We start from the raw sequence: 22,363 nt of genomic DNA, 5'->3' as shown, positions 1-22,363 counted from the left end.
AAATGTATGAAACAAAAAGGATAGACAATGATGTTAAATGGACAAGTAAAAAAAAAAAAAAAAAAAAAAACACACACACACAAAGTCAAAAGTGAAAGCATAGGATACTATTGCGGCACACCAACTTTAACCTTAACCTTAAAACGCCGCGACAGGCTGATACTGGAGGTTTGTCCAAAACGCGTCACGCTAAACCAGTTCACATGTCATAATGCTTTATTGTTTTACATCCACATCACAATCTTAAGACTCAAGAAGCATACACTACTTTGTGTAAGGTTGTATCAAAATAACGCATTTAACTGATGTTAATAATATACAATGACAGTGACAATGATAACAACAATGACGGTTAATAGAAAGTTTCACCTCAAGCTCTCCCTGTCTCCATGCTCCAGGCCCCAAACCAACACAGGTGAGCGCACTCATTAATAACCTCAACACACCCACGGTGCCACCCACAATCACCGGTGGTGTCACTGCGCAAGTGCACACATACTTCAAGTGGGATATAAATAACCCAACAAACGGCTCTTAGATACCATTCAGGAACTGTTCTCGGTGTCGGACGGTGTGAACACTGAACGACTGCGTTTCTTTGTTGAACAGCGGATGAAATCTGCTCTTGGACTCCACCTTCATCGGACATGACTTATCTGATCGGTAAATAACGTCTCTCAACTTTTAACAGAAAAATAAAAAGTATAATATTTACAGTTTAATATATTTTCTCTCCATCAGCAGGAATAAAGTTTTTTAGTTAAAAGTTAAAATAACTTCCAGTTATATTATTGATTAGATTATAATTACTCTGAGTTAAAGTTTTATTGTATATTATTGTTGTTTTTATTAACATTATCAATTTGAAATTAAAGTATGTTTTTACTTGTTTTCTGATATTTTTTCTCTGTTTTGCAGGACTTACTGGTCTTATTGTTGCTGCTGTTCTTGTTCTCATTGCTGGTTTAGTTTATTACAAACGTGAGTCATAAATTTCTCCTCTTTTCATTTCCAGCAGATTCTTTCCTTCTACACTTTCAGATGAAGTTAAACAGAATTAAATGTGTTCATTAGTTTCTATAGATTAAGTTTTAATAGATCAGTTCAACACAAGAGTCTTTTAACAAGAAGTGATAATAGTAAGATTTGTTGTAGTAGCAGAAAAACAAACAAAATAAGTGTTAAATGACACCAACGTACAATAAATGAACCAAGTTACATGTTTATAGATCAGTCTTGTAAATCAGTGATTCAGAGTCATTGTTAAAGAAAAGAGTCAGAAACATGAAATGAATCTTGTATTAATGACGAATGTTTAACTGGAAAAATCTGATAGTTTTCATTTAGTAAAATGTAAAATAATCACAGAACACAAAACTTTGTTTTCACACTCGGACACAAATTCAAAGATCTAATCACTAATCAATCAATAATCTGACCCACGACTGTGAGAGTGACGGCTTGTTGACACAGAGAAGGAACCTTCATCTCTCTGTCATTGTTGGTTTTAACATATAAAAGAGTAAAAAAGAAATAAAATGTGCGTCATGTTGTTTACATGCAGTGTAATTAGTGAACAGCAAACCTGCTCTGGTTTAATCTTCTGAAAATCCCTAATTATAATTTACTGATAACGACCACTTCAGCTCTTTTAGAAAAACTCATTCTGTGTTAAAATAGGATCAAATCTACACATCACTCAGCTGAACGCAGGTTTCTGAGATTAACATGAACAACTTGATCTGCTGTGGCTTCATCTTCTAGACAGGAAGTAGTTTTTCTTCTTCTGGTGTGTGTCAGACTGATCTGAGACCAGACTCACATTTTATTCTCCTTTTATTCTGCTGCTTCAGTCTAATGTTTTCAACAACTAAAGCTGACACACACACACTTATTTTATAGAAAACACATCCTTCTGGTGTTATTTACATAAAAGTCTCTGTCCACATCGAGACACAGAAACACCTGAAACTCCACCAGAAACCAAACCAGAAGATGGAGATTTGGCTCCATCTCTGAAGCCATGATGGCCAATCAGAGGAGAAATAAAAAAGAAATATTTCTGTTAAATCTGGTTTTGTGGAGCTTTTGTTCTTCAGTATATTTACAGTGCTAGCATGATTACAGCCAGCACCATCTTTGCTACGTCTGCTGTTGCCATGTGAACAAGACACAGGTGGAGGTGGACGCTCTGACTCTGAACCAGAGATGTTGGTTATTCTGTCCACACTTAAACACACAGATGGATCATGTGAAAATCTTCACCATGGACGGTGTTTTCTGAAAAGTTTGTTTGCAGTTTAGCAAAACTGTGTTTACATGTGGACGAAAGATGCAAATGCAGAAAAATAATCCTGCAAACGTGGACGAGGCCTTAGAGAAGAACTGAACCATCATGTCTTTGTGTTTGTTGTTTGTTTCTGTGTTCTACAGAAAAATAGGGATCACCCAGAAGAAGACAAGTTCACGGTAATATTTAGGCATATCTATGTTTTATTTCTCTACTACCAAAGATAAATAAATGAATACATAAATCAATTGAAAGAAACAGGATTTTAATGTATGACTTGTTTTCTTTTTGATAAAATGGATCTGGAATCTGATTAAAATATTCTCCTGATAGAAGAACTTCTCTAATCTCAGAATAGTGATTCATTGAGTAATAAGGTGCAGCTTAATGGGCTGGATGAGTTTTTTTACACAGAACCAGCTGAAAAGCTGATGTTCAGATGGAGCTTCCTCCTCTCTGTAATGAAATCAGTAGTGGACCCTCCTGGCTCAAACTAACATTAACATGAGCTCTGAGACTGTATTAAACACTTTTCTGAGGACTTCACGTCTACAATGAGTAAATGTCCAGAATCCAGGGACTGATAGTGATGCAGACAAAGATCTCCCCAGATGTTTGTGAAGCAGCTCTACAGAGTACTCACTGAGTACAACAGAGACGGAGTAATACAACTTTGATGCTGTATTTCTGTTTGCAGTAGTGTAAAGAATGTTTTCAGTTACGAATGTTATTTTACCGAGCTGTACACTACATCCTGAAATTAATATTAGACCAGAGATCCCATCCTCCACATTAGATTTTTCCTTTTTCAGCCTGATTTTCCTTTTTCTTTGCTCAAAAAGTAAAACTATAAATTAATTAAAACTGATAATCTAGCAAATTTTTTAATCTAACTGCATAATAAAATTGCAATTTTCATTTAAAGATACATTATTTTGTGTTGTGTTACAGATGCAGAAGTGGGACAAGACAGACAGGAGGACGACAATCAAAGTGAAACCAGACGACATCGAATAAACATCTGGATTTTTTTTTCTGTTACTCATCCACCTAATGCAAAAGATTTTTTTCTTTCTTTTAGGGGGTAGATTTGAGCTCAGATAAAAACAGAGAGAAAGAAAGAAAAAAAGAACCAGGTCAGTTTAGAGACTTTATCATTTCAGGGTGACTTCACCTCATCTTTAAGTGAGAGGTAGAGAAACTCATTTCAGACATCTTGTTCTTTTTGTTTCTACCAACAGCTCATGACTAAAGGTTAGAACAAGAACTTAGAACCTAGATAGATATTTTATCACCCGCCTTCTTTCATCAATTAGCAATAATCGGTGACAAAACTAAATTCTCTGATAAAAATAGTAAAAGCTGGAGAGACTCAATCAATCCAAAGCTGCTGGTCCAGATGCCATCAGTCCAGACTTCTAAAGACCTGTGCCAGCCAGCTGTTTCCAGTTCCTCAGAACCTCTTTTATACTCCTGTGGAAGACCTCCAGTCTTGTTCCAGTCCCCAGTAAACTGTCCCCATCTGCACTAAAGGACGACCCACCAGTGACGTGCGGTGAAGTTTATGGTTGGTGAGGCACTGATTTACAATAGTAAGAACTGAAAAGAACATCTTATTTCAATATTCATTCAACGGCATGCAACTGGTAATGTTTCATATTCTATCAGCATTCCTCTTTCACTTACACTCACACACCCACTGTTATTAACTCTTCAGTGAGAAAAGTAGTTACTGGTTGTCCTAAAAGTCGCTAGAAATCACTAAATGACATCATCTAATGTGCATAATATCCTGGTACATGGAGGCTGCTGTGGAGAGGAATGTCATGGGAAAGGCAAAAATGGACGAAAAGACAAGCTAAAAAATTTTAAAATGGGAAAACTAATAAAAATAAAACAAATTCTTTGGTTAATATTTTCTTTTATTCTACTTTAATTTTATTAAGTGTAGGTTGTTTTCTAATTAGGAGGCTGCAACATTTTACAACACTTGTTTTCCTCCACACTCTTCATTAATAGACATTAATATCTGACGGTAAGCCAGCGTGAGATCATCCTGCAGCAGCTTTGAACGTTTCATTTTCAGCCTGGTCATGAAACAGGTGATCATCTCCTGCTCTGAATGCAGCTGCTGCTGCTGCCAGAAGCCTCTTCTGGTTGCTTTTGGACAGGAGAGGGGCCTGCGCAGCAGCACCCACTCCTCATTGAGAAGAATAAACTACTTTCATATGCGTCAGTCTACAAAAGTCTCCGATACTGAAAAAGTCGCTAGATTTGTCGCTAGTCGCTTTAAAAAAACAAACAAAAAAAGGACGCTAATGAGTGCGCCCCCTTGAGGTGAGGCAGAGTACTGTTTGCTTCACCTGCTGACTTTTCTCTGCACTTTATTGTACGATAAACGGGAATATTTCTCTCACAAATACATTAAATACATTACACAGACTGTAGAGAGTCATGGTGTATAACAAATATTTCTGTAAAGTTCATATTGGCGTTATGCTGAGGAACAGAAAATGTGTCATGCGATGCAGTTTGTATTAGATGGTGCACTGTAAGAAAAGAAAAGTTGACTGAACTTAAAAAAGTAAGGCAACCAGCTGCAAAGCGTTTTTGAATAAACTCAACTAAGGACTTTTGCATTGTGTGAACCTAAATTAAGAAGGTAAATCAATGCATAATATTAAGTTCAATAAACTTAAGATGGCAAGTCCAGTCTACTCATATCTTTGAGCTGAAACAACTCAAGTTGTTCAGCTGATAATACACTTAAAAAAGTTGAGCCAACTTGTGAACACAAGTTGACTCAACTTAACAGTGTGAATATGTTTGAAGAGTAGTTTTGAGTTTGCCCAACTTATTTTTCAACTTACATTTACCCTCTTGATGTAGGTTGATCCAACACAAGCCTGTTTGTTGAGTTAACTCAAAAACACTTTGCAGCTGGTTGCCTTACTTTTTTAAGTTGGCTGAACTTCTCATCCTTTAGTTGTGAAGTCTATAATTAAGAATCCAAATACCCCTTCAAAATAATAATTTATTCAGAGAAATTGAACAGAAGTTTACATGAAATGTTCCAAGCTAAAGTGGTAACATGAACATATGAAGATGTACATTTTTCAGTATTGTTAAAAACAAATGCCACCTTTTAAAAGAGAATAAAAACTAATCGAGTTGTCAAATAATTTGATTTCTTGTTACAAATAACAGCAATAATCAAACTAATGACAAACTAAATAAATTACAGAAAACAAACTTGTTTCAATGGACTCTATAAATGAATAAAAAAAAATAGTCAACTATTAAGTGAATGAAAGGTGCATTATGGGATTGTTAAACCCCTTACCCCACCCCCCAAAAAACTGTAAAAACTTCTTTACACCCAGTAGCATTTATCTTGTGGAGGACCAAGGGGGTCTTTGGAAAAACAATACAGCATTTTCATAAGGTGTAATAAATTGTGAAATAAAAATATAGATTGCTTAATATAATTTCAAATTTAATAATTCATACAATAAAAATATAAATTTGCAAAGTGACCTTCTCAAACGTTAGAGAAATTCATATTCTGTATGCTGGATAGATTCTTTAAAGTTTTGACTTATCTGCAACAGTCTCCTGCATATCGACATCGGTACCACCAACATAGTTAGTGAGCTGTTAGCAAGCTGCTACTTAACCAAATCGGAGATGCAAGACAGAGGCACACGTGTGGCGTCTAACCATTAAGAGAGCTGGTTACAGTTGAGTAGCAGCTGTGATTTAACTTGGTTTTCACTGCTCAAAGCCCCAAAGATAAATGAAGGGAAAACCATCAAGGAAGGATTTGAAAATGCAGAGGAGAATAGAAAACAGAAATGGAAAAAGAAATCACTAATGTTTTATTTATAAAACACTTTGCAAAAGAATGTTTTTATTGTATGATTTAATTATTGAATTTGAAATTAGATTCAGCAATCTATATTTCTATTTCACCGTTCTTTGCTTAATAGACATTAATATCTGACGGTAAGCCAGCGTGAGATCATCCTGCAGCAGCTTTAAACGTTTCATTTTCAGCCTGGTCATGAAACAGGTGATCATCTCCTGCTCTGAATGCAGCTGCTGCTGCTGCCAGAAGCCTCTTCTGGTTGCTTTTGGACAGGAGAGGGGCCTGCGCAGCAGCACCCACTCCTCATTGAGAAGAATAAACTACTTTCATATGCGTCAGTCTACAAAAGTCTCCAATACTGAAAAAGTCGCTAGATTTGTTGCTAGTCGCTTTAAAAATTAAAATAAAAAAAGGTCGCTAAGTTGGCAACACTCACACACCGTGTTGGTGTGTGAGTGCGCCCCCTTGAGGTGAGGCAGAGTACTGTTTGCCTCACCTGCTGACTTTTCTCTGCACTTTATTGTACGATAAACGGGAATATTTCTCTCACAAATACATTAAATACATTACACAGACTGTAGAGAGTCATGGTGTATAACAAATATTTCTGTAAAGTTCATATTGGTGATATGCTGAGGAACAGAAAACGTGTCATACAACCCAGTTTGTATTGGATGGTACAGTCAGAGCTGAGGCACAGCTCACCCGTGTCTCCACCGGGGTTTCTGCACTGGATTTGATCGGGAAATACTCAAATTTGGCCATTTTTACTTAATAAACTGTCAAAAACGTGTTAGAGTCATACTGAAAATGTATTTTTAACACAGATCAGTGGAAAATATTAATATTTATTGCATGTTTTTTTTCTTTATCATGCCTCACCTGCCTCCCCTGACCGCACCTCACTGCTACCCACCTATTGCCCTCATGCCCCATGACATGAAGTGAGATCTGAACCCCCTACAATGGGGATCCTCAATCCTGGTCCTCAAAGGCTGGTATCCTGCAAGTTTTAGATGTTTCCCTGCTGCAACACACCTGATTCTGATTCAGACTCTTGAAGAGCTTTTACCAATTTATTTGAATCAGGTGTGTTGTAGCAGGAAACTTCTAAAACCTGCAGGTCAGCAGCCCTCCAGGACCAGGACTGAGGATCCCTGCTCTACAGTTTACCCAACCACCTCACCAGGGGGTGGATGATGTCATCTGTCTGTTGCAGTGATGTCATTCACACTTGGATGGTGGGAAATGTGTGATGAGAATCTCATTTTTTATTAGACATCTGATTTTATCTGATAATATGTACTGTATTAAAGGTCCCATATTATACACTTTATTTCCAATCTGAGACCATTCATTAATATCTAAATGAAATATTTCCGCCATGGTATGGACAAATCGACCCTCAGTTTGAGTGCAGCGGCTTCTCTTCACCTCCCTCTTTTTAGCAGCTTCAGAAATGTGCCGTTTATGGTGGGCGGAACCCTGGTGGAGCAGCTCAGCTGTTGGCTCCGCCCACCCCTGTTTACATGGTAACTGAAATCAATAGTAATATCCCGACCCAAACCGCGACGCACGGAGAACACAGCTAGCTACGCTCATCAATCTGATGCACAATGGCACCGGATACAAACAGTAGAAACAGTGACTTGGCTACATTTACAACAGTGCTAATATATTTTCAAGCTATCAGACTAATAAGGCCGAAACGATAAAATAACTGCCAGCTCTTACCTCTCCAGCTGTGTCACGGACAGTTGGTATTGAACCTGGCTTCAGCTTCAAACGGTTGGCGAAGCCTGCTTTCCATGCCCCCATGTTGTGGAAACAGTCCTCTTTGAAATGCTGGCCACAGACATGCAAAACCTTTGGAAGTTTTCCGGGTACATTTCCTCCAAAAATAAAATTAATCCACTCAGTCCTCGTGGGTTCAGTGGATGGAAGTAAAAAAACGTTTTCGTGTTCATTTATGCAGCTACAAACAGAACAGTGCTTCTGTCGCTTAGCCATGTCCGCTAACGAGGGTTGCCGAAGAGGGAAAAACACTGGGCGCTAGGTGATTTTTAGAGGGCGGGCTTTGAGAGCCGGTAGACGGGTCCATCGCTCTGTGGGGAGTGGTTATTGTCCCTTATGACGTCATAACGTACACGCTTTCAAACAAGCTCATTTCAGCGCTTACTTCCCTAGAGGTGGAGCAGGGGGGAGAGAGAGCGCCTGAAAGAGTTTCACACTTACGGGTCTCCTACACATGCGGGGGGACCAGTATGACTGTTCCAAAACCATTAAAAAGTGAATTTTGCATAATATGGGACCTTTAACATATAATGTACTGTACATGTTTGTACTGTTAGTATATTGTTTACAGTTGTGCACCACTCTACCAAGTTAATACTTACTTTACTGTAAGTTTGTTGTATATAAATGACTGAAGAGCTTTTTCTTTTGCATAATGCTGTGAACAAATTACTATAAGATGGCAAACATTGTATGAAGTGAAAATGTGGAGAAAAAGGTATTCTGTGTCATGTATGTAGTTACAATACTAACAAGAGAAATGTGTAACTTTACTATAGTTTTCAAATGGCTGTACATCTAGTGTGTAGTGCTGTCTTGGACATTTTCAGCAAGTGTCTGAGATCTAACTTTTTTGTAATTAAAAACACTTAAGCGATCAGACTGTCATGATGAAAACATGACTGAGTACCTAGTTCATACTCAATGGTGACAGTTTTCATTTTGATGGCTTTGACAGTTTTATTGACATAAATACTTGATTTTGAGGAATGAACTATCTATTTTTAGCAAATGACACATTTGTAGGTTTTGCACAAGGTTCTGCAGTTTGCACTAATTGTTTTGAGAAACACACTAACTGCTGTGCAAACGTTAAATATACAGTAAAACAAATGAATAATAATAATAATAAAGAAATAAAACCAATTTCTTCTATACGTAGCACAACAGGTGTTACTGGACTTAGTACTTCATATATTACCTGCACAAATATTATCAACTATTTTTGCTGTGTTGTTTTTTTAGTATTTCAATGCCAAAGTTCCTTTTACATAATAAGATAATAAGCAATAAGAAACATTTTTTGTCTGAATGTAAAGAACAATAAAAACAGTTTCTTCAATAAAAAGTTTACAAAACCTGTTCTGCTGGATTTAGTATCTTTTATATCAGACAGACAGACAGATGTTTATTGTCTGTCCCAAGTGGTGACAGAAATTCTTCTTTGACTGGTTCAAGGGTCCATGTTTAAATTATTTAAAATATTTAAAACAAACAAAACGTTCAAATTTCTTATACAACTAATATGAAACACTTTTACTTTGTAGTTTTGGAGTAATTCACTGTCAAAGTTCTTTACAGCTAGCTAAAAGAAGCATTGTTGTCCAACTTTGAAGTGGAATTAAATTAATTTCCTCCATAAGTAGTTTATAAAACCTACTGCTGTACTCAATACTTCATTGACTACTTGCACAAATACTATGAAGTACTTTTACTGTCAACTTTTGGAGTAATTTGGTGTGAAAATCCTAACAGATAGCAAAAAGAAGCATTTTCATCTAATTTTAAAGTACATTAAAACATTTCTTTAATAAATAGTCCACAAAACTTGTACTACTAGACTTAATACTAATAATATATTATTATGAAACACTTCTAATGTGTAGTTTTCCAGTAATCCATTACCAAACTCCCTTACAGATTGTAATATTTTGCATTTTCATCTAATTTTGACTAACTTTGTAGTGGAATAAAATAGATTTCTTTCATAAGTCGTCCACGAAACTTGTTTTTATGGATTATTCATTTATCAGCTACTTGCACAAATAATATGAAACACTTTGATTTTGTAGTTTTCCAGTTATTTAATGGTAAAGTTCCTTACGGATAGCGATAAGAGTCATTTTTGTCTAAATCAAACATGTAACATTGAAATGTTTTTTATTTTTTCCTTTTAAATCATGGCATTATTAGCACATGTACCAGCACTAGTGTTTTATTATTTACCTATGTTTACTTGGGTTTTGCAATAATCACACATACACACATTTTAAATTATAATTATCTATTTCAAACACAAATTTATTATTTACACTTTTGTTACAATTATAATCTATATGACATTAATACTAAAATAATACCCTAATATAAATCTAACATCTGTATTTATAAATAATTAAATATGGACATGTTCAAAGATTTACTGTTACGTATGGACCCTCTTGGAGACAGGAGATGGATTAAACAGACTTTATTTAAACACAGACACCAGGAGGAATAGTCTTACGGTACTTTGGAGTAGACAGAATATCCTGGAACCATGGAGCCGGGAAGGGAGAGAGGGCAAGTCCTTGTAGGTGCTTGTAGGAGCCACCCAGGTAGCAAAATTGGTCTGGCCCGGTTCTGGCCCACACAATACACTTAAACCTGGCCCACATACCGCAAAGAATGACGGCCCTTTGCTGGCCCAGATCTGGTTTGCCAAAGGTGGCCCACACATGGGCCAGCCTGAGGCCAGATGCAGACACAGTGGTGGCCCAGTACTGGCCCAGAACAGTTTCCACACTGGCATCGGATGTCAGCCTAATGGTGGCCCTGTACTGGCCCAGAACAGTTTCCACACTGGCATCGGATGTCAGCCTAATGGTGGCCCTGTACTGGCCCAGAGCAGTTTCCACACTGGCATCGGATGTCAGCCCAATTGTGGCCCTGTACTGGCCCAGAACAGTTTCCACACTGGCACCAGGTGTCAGCCTAATGAATACCTTAATCAAACTGTGCAATATTCAGCCTAGATTAAAAATACTACAACAACGGTGATACAGTTATACAAAAAACATTTATTTTGATTTGAATAACTAGTTCAAAATAACAATATATAATAAATAACAATATAAAAATCAAATAATACCATATGCATATGTCGGGTTATTTCTTTTCCCATATAATGTATGTGTGCACATGCGTGGTGACGTCACCAGTGATTGTGGGCGGCACTGTGGGTGTGTTATCTTCATTAATGGGTACCTCACCTGTGTCGGGTTTGGGGCCTGAAGGATGGAGGCAGGGTGAGCTTGGGGAGAAATTTTTTTATTAACCGTCATCGTTATTATCATCGTCACTGTCATTGTATATCATCAACATAATTTAAATACATTGTTTTGATACAACCTTACACATCCTGAAGCCAAATAAAAGAAGTGTGCGTACAATGCTGTTTAGTTTCAAAGGTAATATCAAATTTTAAACATAATTAAAATAGCATCTGTTTTGCAGTGTGAAAATACACCAACTAATTACAATGAATTTACAGTTTATGACATAAAATGTAGTGATATCACACCTAGACTGGGGACATAAAATGTCATAAACTGTCATAACACTGTAAATGTATTTACACAAGTGTAGGCTACAAATGGCCAATGAGTGTGTATACATACACCAGTCAGACATAACATTATGACCACCTGCCTAACACTGTGGACACGAGTCAGTGCAGCAGTTTGTTGGCACTCGTGTCACTCTGCAGCTCACACACCAGTTTGTGTTTCTCTTTGCTTCCATATTTATACCATCTGAAAGGGCACAAATGTGTCCATCATTTAGTGATAAGAATATGTAAAATGAGTGAAAACTGTGGTTGTGAGAAGAAGGTGGAGAGAGTTTTTTACACATATTCAACAGCCTCCACAGTCTAGGTGTGATATCACTACCATAGCCACTGAATGTTTGTCTTCATAGAGACCAATGGACAATATTTCTCATTTTCAACCATTTTAACAAAGATTCAAACTAACTTCAATCTTTTACAAAGTACCAATAGAATTTAAACATTTAATAAACAGTAGATCAGCCTCATCATCAGTGAGACTTGGGTGTCCATGTCCCTGGTAGGTACTGACCACTGCAGACCAGGAACACCCAACAAGACCTGCAGTCTGGGAGATGCTCTGACCCAGTCGTCTAGACATCACAATCTGACCCTTGTCAAAGTCACTCAACTCTTACATTTGCCCATTTTTCCTGCTTCCAACACATTAACTTTGAGGACTGATAATTAACTTGCGCCCTAATACACCCCACACACCGACAGGTTCCACTGTGACTGTAACATATTGTGTTGCAGTAATATGTTGATTGGTTTGTCCACCAGATGGCGCACGGCACTAATGTTCTGTTATGGAAATCCCCTTAGAGATGAAGGCGGAAGGTACGGTGGCCGACAGGTGGAAACGCCCCTGCATAAATAAAGCCAACTGCAAGAAATAAAACGCTGCAAATTCACTGACACAACAGAAGAGCTCCGGGTTTCTGGGCCCCGCGGTGCGTTTTCACCGGAGAGAAAAGACAACGATGAGGTGGGAAGTTTGAGCAGAGCGCAGAGAGAAACTACATCAAAGTACGTATTTTTATCTGTTTATTTATTATATTTGACCTAAATCTTGTACAGTATTAGTAAAAAGATAAGCTGTTTTAAGTTATTTACGTAAGCAGAGTAGAAACTTTGTGTTTTGTTAGCACTTAACACTAGTTTCCCTCGGCCTCACTTCCACAGATGGATATGAATAACTGAGAGAAAACAAGATGGCAATAAAGCACTTGTTAAACTAATTTTGTTATAGGTTCTGGGAAGTGGGGGCGCTACAAATGGAACAATATGAAGGAAAAGAAAAGATCCACCATCTCTGACATAACCTTCCAGACGCTGCAAACTGTCCTCTTTCTTTCCCACAGATGCCCATTCTGTGGATCGATGGTAACAGGTTCCCCGGCCTTTTGTTGTGGATGTGGGAGAAATATTTAGTTTCTAAAAGATGCTGCAAACAACACTCCTGTCGAGATGCCCACTGGCAGTGGACATCCCTAATAAGTACATTTAGGCACCATGTTGTTTAGTTGCAAGCATAAGGTGTTCTAAAATACCTGCAATGAAGTTTAATGATTAAAATTGTAGTAAGGTCAAAGGGGATCTGTGATTCAAATTGTCCTGCTCCATAGTTTATCCACCACAAGAGTTTTGCACGAGTCTTTGTTAGGATTTTAATTTTTACTTATTTAGTATTGGCTCTTAAATGCAGCCCCTCAGTTTAGCTGTCTTTATGTCTTTATCTGAAACTGTTATAGCTCTACAGGAGCTGTCCTGATCAGTTAGCTCCTGAGGATTTTTTCTATTTCTGGAGCAATGAACAAATCATGTATAGTAACTAAGGGTTTGTGAGCATTTGGAATTAAGGATATTTTACAAAATGACATCAGCTCAGGCTTAAAAATCCAGCAGAGGCTGATGTCTTCTTTGCTCAGGGATTAATTTGTCATACATTTAAACGTTGGTCATGTTCTACTTTCTCTTTGTAGCAGTAAGATCAGGTGTAGAGTCCTTTCTCAAATTTAGGGAAATAAAAGAGAGGGAGAGAGACATTTTCAAAGACACGTCTTAAGTCTAAGAAGGGACAGAAAAAAATGAAGGCTTGCTCACACACTCGTTGACCAACAGACATTCATATACTGTAAAATAAAAGACTGTATCAATAAGTTAAATGTTATTTATTTCTTTTTTCTTCCATTTCTTTAGATTTATGTAGGATTAATGAGGATGAATGGTGACACCTTGAAGCCTGTTAGAGGAAAGTCACTTCCGCTTGGCATTCAACCCCAGTGGTCTGAACAGCTGCTGCCACAAGGAAACACAAAGAAAGAAACTTTCTTGTTTGACTGGTGTCTTAGGTTTCATAGGTGACAAGTAACACAATATAAATATCAGAAAGAGCATTCAAACAGTTTATGTGTTAAAGTAAAGAGATTGGTCTTTTGTGCTACAGTGAAAAGTACTAAGATGAAGGGGATATTAAAGCCAACACTTATGTACAGCAACCACTTCAGTCTAATATTTAAACATATTTGATATATAGAAATTGAAAATGTAACTTTTGATTACAGGTAAGACTTGATAATGACAATCATTGTTTTTCCAAGGTTATGATGGACAGTCAAGTGAAGATGACAGCGTGGTCCAAGTTAATTTTCCATCTGCAGAGAGTCCACTTTCTGACACTGTGGTCAGTTTGCATCAATCACAACATTTCTGCTGAACTCAAATGGATAATATTTTCATTGAATCTAATCGATCATCCATTATGTGTGTTGTATGCAGGTGTGTGACCTTCCAGATGGTGCGAGCACTCCAAGAATAGAAAACATTTTGCATGGATAAAACACAACAAAACACATATCCAAAAACCATCTTGTGCAGGTGCTGAGCCAAAAAAAGGCGACAAATATGCAACAAAAAATTACAGTAAGATTCCTTTTAGATCCAAAAGGTGTCATTGTCTTTTTTTTTTTTTTTTTTTTTTTTTTGCATAGGCATAAGTAAAATATGACATTGTCAGCTCGATATTTTGTTGCACAAGTAAAAGAATGCATCCACTGTACAGCAGTTTAATCTATTGTTTTGCTTTGTTTTTTGGTATTTACAGACCTTACAGAAACACACAACCCAATCAAGTAAGAATGTTGTGTTGCGTTCTGGATATGACATTAAATAAACTCATAAACTTGTAAAACCAACCTACACATGATGTGTACTCTGTTGGTTTCTAAGCAAATTGTTCTGTCATGAGATTAACTGTACTAATATTTTTTTCGGTGAACTATGTTGGAGGACGAAATGAACAAGTCCAGGAAGAAATCAAATCCTCTGAGGGTCAGAAGTGCTGTAGGTAAGCTGTGTTATTAGCTGCACCTTTACAGATTTGTTTGATATTTTTTCAGAAATGGTTGATTTAAAGATAGAAGTTTGTGTAATGTATGAACTTTGGCTATTTTGTGATCGAGTCAATGAGAAATCAGTATGAGGCAAGTTAGTCAATAATTTAATATGACAAGTTTTACTGTATTTCTGAAATCAAAGCTCCATACTTTTACTACTAATCTACTACTAATACTGCTGTTTTCTGTGTCCACCTTGCTGATAAATGTATAGGCCATAATCACAATTGTTACAGCCCCCATATATGCATATATTATGGATTTGAAATGATTTATTCAGTTGATCTCTCACTGCAGCACATATACAAATGTATGTGCATCCATCATCATTGACAGTGAAATTGACAAACGCTGACATTGAAGCCAAGCTGGAAGATATAACTGATGATACCATGAGAGCTTCCCTGCTTGAGGTAGGTTGGCATAATAACGAAGCTCATTTACTTCCTCAGTCTCAGCAGCATCAGATCAAATTAGCTTGTCATTTATAAAATCTTAACTTATGTTTTGAGGAACTGGAAGGTCAGTAGATCATGACATTTTGTGTTAAAAATTCCTTTAAACCTGATATTAACACCACTACACATTGCCATAATCCCAGGGTCCTGTTTCATTCCATTAACATTATTTTTTATATAGTCTGCTATCCTTCACACTGTACCATGTCAGACATCTCTCCTGTATAGACCATGATGTATGTGTCTTTTTTTTTTCAGTAAAATACTTACATCTCTCATCTTATCCTGCCTTCATTAAGGAGAGGTTAACTCGACTGTGCTAATTCATATCAAGCCTGCTTCTCCCTCCACTAAACACTGAAAATTTCAACCAGTCCTCTTAATATCATGTCTTCTTAGCACCTGAGACAAGTTCTGGACTGCAGGTCCCTGTAATCTCTTTATCTGCAACTCTCAAGTACTTTTCTATTCTGTTTAATACATATACAGTAGTACATGCATTAATTAATCCCAACCTTACAAAGGGGGGAAAAACAATTACGTCCCCAAGATTCCAAACAATTTTAATCCTTTTAAAAATTCTAATTTTTATCTACTTACTTTCCCATTTGAACTATAAAAACGATGCCTTGTTGCAATATGGTTGTAGTCCCTGTGCTAAACTCACATGTGTTTCTAATGGTGTTGTTGCTCCTTGGATCACTGATTGCAGCTCAAGATTTGCTTCATACACATTTGAAATAAACACAATTCTTATATTTTCTAGTCAGCTATTTTTAACTTTAAGGTGGATTTAAATGTTTGTAATGTTCATGGTAATGGTGATTGAGACCACCCTCTGCTATTGAGAATGAAAAAGTCGTCATGTATTCGGGTTAATATGGTTTTACTAAAAGTGCTGGATTTGTTTTTAAACTGCTTGTAAATGCTGACTGGTTTTACATTGACTGGACAATGTAACACCAAGATGTAACAGATAAGATTAATATATGATTGGTGGGCCTGCTTCTTAAGATGCTGTCATTGTTAGGATCCTAGATGTAATGGTTGCTCTAAATGTTTTCTAGATTCAAGGATGGACTTTCAGCATTGGATGTTATTCATTCTTTGGAGCAGCATGCATCTGTCTTCAGGGCCTTTATGTGTGCAAGCAAGGAACAGCTCACATCTGCAAAAGTTGAAGAAATCTTTGAGGTCCAACTGAGCGGAAAAGACGACTGAAAGAAACAAAAGTTTCTGGAGAGATTATCTTCTTGAAACAGAAGGTTTTTCATGTTTCTATCACATTATCTACTACTGATGGCTTTTCGATTGAAATGCATTTATTGAAATACATTTAAAAACTAAGCTCAATATTCCCCCTCACCAGAAAAACAAACTGGACTCTCCCTCCGGGACATCCTGATGTTCACCACTGGGTTAAACACTCTGCCTCCTGCAGGATTTCAGCCACAGTCCAGACAGATTTTTCTGGAGACGTCTCGCTTTCCTATCAGCAGCACCTGTACAAACACAATCAAAACACCAATGTCCAAAACTTATGAACAGTTTCAGAATGACATGGACTTTGGAATAAAAAATTCACCAGGCTTTGGACTAATAGAGCCTGAGGGTTCTTTCCTTTCAACCATTTAAGGCAGTTAGTACCTCCATTTTCAACTTGTGTCAAACTCACATTTCATTACAAATCTGCCATGTTCTTCAGTCTGATATAGTTTTCCACACAGGACTCCCAGGTTAATGGCTGTCTCACACCACTCTGTCTCTGTAGGCCCTCAAAGTGTGCCTGAGATGGTCATCCCCACATGGACTGTATGGTGATCTGTCCATAAACTGAAATAGTTCCTCCAGGGAGACAGAGAACCCACACCTGGTTCCTCCACACCTGAGAGTAAAATGTGCACATTAGATTTAATTTACATTATTTTGTTTTGAGCCAACTGGTATGCTGTAATTCTTTGTGTTTGGGCAGCAAATGTGTTTTGTGGTTTTACTTTAAACTGTTTTCAAGATTTCTGCATCAAGTATGTAAATAAACATTTTGTTTACACTTGAGATTCATAAAGATTATTAGTCCAGGTGAAATAAAATAATCTTTCACAGTCAAAAATTAATCTAATTTTTAGAGGTTAATTTGGTAAATGTCTGGAAAAATAAAATTAGAAGAAACCAGCCTGTGAGGCAGGTCATACATGGCGTTTGGTTTTCCAGATGGACAGCGAGACTGTTTAACAGGTCTGATGCTGTGTGTGTTCCATTTTTCTCGCCATTCATCAAGGTCCTGCTGAAGGAAACTCATGAACACAAACCTCACGAGGCATTTGTGCTCATGACTGCTGCTGAACAGATTTCTCTCCCTCAGGTCGTTCATCAGGTCCATCCAGAACTGAGACCTGCACACAGACTCAAGTTAGAACTCTGTCCTGCATGTTTCCCTGCTTGAACACACCTGCAGTGAAACATATAAAACATGCAGGGCAGAGGGCCCTGAGGACCAGGATTGAGAACCAATGTTTTATCTGATTTACTTACATGTTATAGGATTCAAATATTAACATTTTACGCTGAATGAATACTGTAAACCTGCAGTGCCACAAAAAAAGTTTATCCTGAATAAAAGAATCTACCAGATTCTGATCAATCAGTGGAGAGGAAATAAATGCTTTAGCACAAGCAATCACACCAGATTTACCACTGTAAATCCTAATGTCTGTGTCAGGGGAGGCAAGGCAAGGTTCCAACACACTAACAAAATACTTCAGTTGGTGAGCACCACACCTGTGATTTAGGAAGAAAGACCACCAGCTTTCAGTTTGCTGGTTTTGCGGTTGAAGAACCATACATATGACTGGCAGCCCCAGCAAAATCATTTATATCCGGCATCATCTCTAATCCCCACATCCTTCTTTCTAAAATTGGGGCATATAAGATTTTTTACTGGGACATTGATCGAACAAGGCCTGGACTGGAATTAGAGAGTCAGCTATAGTCATTTACTTACTTTCAAACATAAGTATCAAAAACTAGAAAGTGTAGCATTTTAGCGTCATTAAACATAAAAGATGTTTAATAAAATGATTCATTTTAATCATTTCATAAAATTATGATCAGTCAAAAGATTTTATTATACTTTGGGAGCACCACCACACAGATAGCTTTATCCTAATCTAATGGCTGTGTGGACACCATTAGAGTACTAAATTAATTAATTTGATAAATGAATTAATTCAAGCTAGTCAAATCAATCAGTTATCAATCAATCAGTCTCAGGATGCTAATAACTTGAATTCTTAAGTCGAAGGGACCCATAACATGGTTCAAAGGAGGAATTCACAATAACCAGACCAGTTTAGGATAAATATGAAATATTTATTACTAGTGTAATCATGCATAAATGAAAAGGAAATATTTACAAAGGACTTCGCATGGGAAAATTAATCAAACATTGTAAAATGCAGAATATGGAGTTCAAACCAGAATCTTATTTCAATGTAATGTGTCAAAATAGATTAAATGTATGCAAGAAATGAACAAAAGTTATTAGCCTACAGTGTTAAATAAACTAAGGTTCAGGACTGAAAAAGGATCTCTGAATCCTAGAAGAAAAATAGGAAAAACTGAATCTCATCTGTTTAAAGCTGGAAGTTTAACTAAGATGTAGAACTGCTAAGGTCACTGTCAGACAACCAACCATTCCTTGGAGCAGATAAGCAGAGAATTGATCCGAGCAGGACTCGTCCAGTTCTGTTGGATCGAGCCGACTTACAGCCGTTGTGGTGACTCTCCCGGGCAAGTGAGGAAGTTGGCACGGGTGGTTTGGATCCTGAACGACTCCCAAGAAGGCCAGAAGATGTGTCACGTGGTGGTCCGAAGGTTTGGATCAGGCAGCTCTGCAGATATGGACTCTCCCGCGGCTCAGCTGGTGGTATCGATGATGGACAGTGAATGGTTTGCGGTGATATGGCAAAAGATGAAAACGTCCAGCTTTAGGTCAAAAAAGGAACTCTGTAGCACTGGTTCTGAAGCTTTGGTCAGCCTGCATTAAGCAGTTATCCAAATTAAAGATCAAAATCTAGGATCAACATTAAAAGTCCTAAAGATAAAAACTTAACTAAAGAAAAGCAAAGTATTAACTGGAAAAAGGAATGAACTACAGAGTCAATCAGTCAAAAAGGACAAAAATCAATCATGCATCTTGAATGCAGGCACAAACCTTTAGTATCTGTAGTGATGTACTTCACGTCACTGCAAACTTAATTCTCCTGCAGCATCTCTCTCTTTCTCTCTTACGTCAGACGAAGTGTCCTAACTCTGGAAAAGAGCCATGTCTGACGAGGGGAAGGCTGAAGACAGAGCTGGAAGCAAACTTAAAGAAGATAACTTGAAGAGCAGAGCCCTCAAAGAGCAGAGCTAAAACTCTTTGTTCTGAGTTCAAAAGTGTTAGTTTGATGACCCGCCCCATGAAAGGATGTGGGACCATTATCTTGACCAATGAACAGTCTTGTGGGCTGGTTTTGGGTCAGATAGCAGATACAGAGGGCTGGTCTGATCATTTTGTGAATATATCTGCATGTCCAAGTTATTAAAGCCTTAAATAAAACATCATCAAAATCATCAGTGAGTCATTGAAAAGACAATAAAATAGTAAGAAGGTTATATCTCACACAAACACAGTAATAAAGTTTTAGGTCACCAATTAATCAAGCTTGTTGATTAAACCTTGTACAAAATGATAATGATTATATGCATGTACATGGTATCAAGATAAAACACATATGTATATATGTATCTATTTAAATGAACATTTTAAATTAGTAAAAGTATAATCTTTTACTCTTTATGCAGACAAAGAAATTCCTTTCTGTGGGGTGGACAGAGAAAACCTTACATGTTTCATTACCCCTTGGTATGTGAAGATAAACATTTCTTGGTGTGTCCAGGGGGGTTCTTTTTCTGTGGAAGAAAAACACAAGTTTAGAAAGAAACAGTTTCAAAGTGGACATTTTGGATGAGGAGTTGCATCCGGGATCATTTGGTTGTTAATTAAAAAGAAAATTTATGTTGCAGAAGATTAAAGTTCAGAAATTTCCCAGATCTGGTGAATAACTTAATGACGTCCTCCCCAGTCCAGGTTTGGAGAGTTGACCTTCTTGACCTGTGAAGTTGAAAACCAAGTCATAAATCTGAGTCAGACCCCCACTTTGGGAGTGAGAGACTGTTTGTAAGGAGAAAAATCCTCAAAGATGTTAAATTCAGTCAGGATTAAACAAAAGTTCCAATCTTTATTTTGAAGATGCTGGAATCCGCTACAAAAGTAATGGCTAAGTAACTGAAGTGGTATTTATGTTTAGATAAAATATTTGGCACAATTAATAATAGTAAGTCAGTATTATCAGGTCATCAGTGTTTTATTGGACATTTTTAATTTTAATTGACATTGTAAGCTCCATTCTTTTGTGATGGTTAGAATTTTCTTAAGGATGTTTGAAGTAATTTGAGTTGAAAGAAATAAGTTATGTGAACAGAATTTGATTTGTAGTCAGCCTTCCCGGCTTCCATACTCAGACAGGAAGTACGTGTTCTGTTTTTTATGTGATACAGTTTGGTTAATGGAGCGGTTGGCGGAGCTATACGGTTGTTTACCGTTGGTAAAGCCAACTATGCCGACTCAACGAGTAAGACAGTCTCATGTCATCCGTAAGTTTATGAAGTGGTTAATAGACTCATATAAAAGGTAAAGAACTAAAGGAAACTACAGATAGCCACTACAGACATGTTACATATATTTTTCAAAGACAAAGGTTTTATATTAGGTACTTGTCAGACGAATCCAGAGAGAAGCCGGACACAAGCGCAGGTAAGAATTTAGAGTATTTAATAAAGCCACTGAGCACAACAATGACTAGTGTAAAGGAAATTCTCCCCAACACAAGCACTGCAAAGCTAACCCTTTCAACACAAGAAAAACACAGCATTACTTCATGCATACAATTTTACTTTGCAAAGATGTGTATGCACCAAACGGGTATGATACACACCCTGAGTTGTACAGAGCATTTACAAGACATATATAGGGGAGGTTCATGAAGTCCTTCCCCTGCACATGGAAAAGTACAGGGTTACAGAAACAGAAGGCCCACAGGTTTCAGCATTCTCTATGAAGGTAAGGTATAGGGAGTCAGTGGCACGGTTATCTTCTTTTCTTCTTATCGTGGTTCGGCCGTTCCCGAGCATACACACTGAGAAAGAACGCAGCTGAATACATTTTCTACTTCTTAGTGATTAAAATGTAATTAGCACAAAGTACATATAAGTAAATACTAAATTTATACTACAGTAAATGATGATTAGTTCAGTATAATATTGAAAAGATATTTATCATGATCAAACTACAAAAAATAATGATAATCCTTTTTGATTTTCCTTACATTTCCCTCCTCTTTATCATTATTTTCAACCAATAACATTTTGTCAAAAAGTATAACTTCTTTCTCAATTTTCTATCTATGCATCATTAAGTTGGATTGATTGTCATAAGTTTGTAATCTGAAAGCCTAAATAGAATCTTCAGCATCATCACAATTGTTGTTCGCTCTTTCTAGGAGATGCAGGGAAATTTCTCCATGTTCATGGAGCAGTGTTTTGGTTGCTGATCTAGACACCATTTTACACACCAAAACAGACACTAAAACAAAGAGAATAAAGTCCAAAAATATTATTTCAATTGGATTAAAAATTTTGAAAGGATATATTGCCAAGAGCCTGCAGTCAGCCAGCTCCACTGGTTTCTCCCATGGTGTGGTCATTCTCCACTGCTTCCCTAAGAGCTGTAAGATTTGCAATAGCTTGACAAATAACATTAGTAGGGACAAAGAACAGCACCAAGATCCAGCCCATGCCTATTTTTAAGTGGAACATGAAATCTTGTCCCAGAAAAATCATGGGACAGTTGGGTGAAAATACTAC

At 37.1% G+C, this 22,363-nt stretch overlaps 1 protein-coding gene and 3 long non-coding RNA genes across 7 annotated transcripts in view; 3 read left to right on the top strand and 1 right to left on the bottom strand.

Annotated features, from left to right (window-relative positions):
- Positions 1–22,363, top strand: part of LOC121640165 (myelin-oligodendrocyte glycoprotein-like) — a 123,208-nt gene that overhangs the window by 60,797 nt on the left and 40,048 nt on the right. The window lies entirely within an intron of this gene.
- LOC121640238 lies at positions 2,433–3,554 on the top strand. The gene is made up of 2 exons (XR_006010422.1): positions 2,433–2,469; positions 3,242–3,554. It is a non-coding gene; the product is annotated as an uncharacterized LOC121640238 (long non-coding RNA).
- LOC121640220 overlaps positions 7,375–22,363 on the bottom strand; it is a 56,689-nt gene continuing 41,700 nt past the window's right edge. Inside the window, exon 3 of the long non-coding RNA XR_006010405.1 lies at positions 7,375–7,450. This is a non-coding gene — a long non-coding RNA (uncharacterized LOC121640220). The remainder of the gene's footprint in view (positions 7,451–22,363) is intronic.
- On the top strand, positions 11,590–17,897 carry LOC121640209. 4 transcript variants are annotated; one of them, XR_006010392.1, is made up of 8 exons: positions 11,590–12,570; positions 12,906–13,904; positions 13,991–14,227; positions 14,323–14,466; positions 14,648–14,890; positions 15,237–15,352; positions 16,465–16,662; positions 16,767–17,895. It is a non-coding gene; the product is annotated as an uncharacterized LOC121640209 (long non-coding RNA). The 4 variants fall into 4 exon arrangements; XR_006010394.1 differs by having other exon boundaries at positions 12,906–14,227; positions 14,323–14,421; positions 14,657–14,890; positions 16,767–17,897; XR_006010393.1 differs by having other exon boundaries at positions 12,906–14,227; positions 14,657–14,890.

This window comes from Melanotaenia boesemani, chromosome 5, assembly GCF_017639745.1.
Source record: "Melanotaenia boesemani isolate fMelBoe1 chromosome 5, fMelBoe1.pri, whole genome shotgun sequence".
NCBI classification, from domain to species: domain Eukaryota; kingdom Metazoa; phylum Chordata; class Actinopteri; order Atheriniformes; family Melanotaeniidae; genus Melanotaenia; species Melanotaenia boesemani.
The sequence above is the reverse complement of the archived record's forward strand: the minus strand, read 5'-3'. Positions and strand labels throughout refer to the sequence as shown.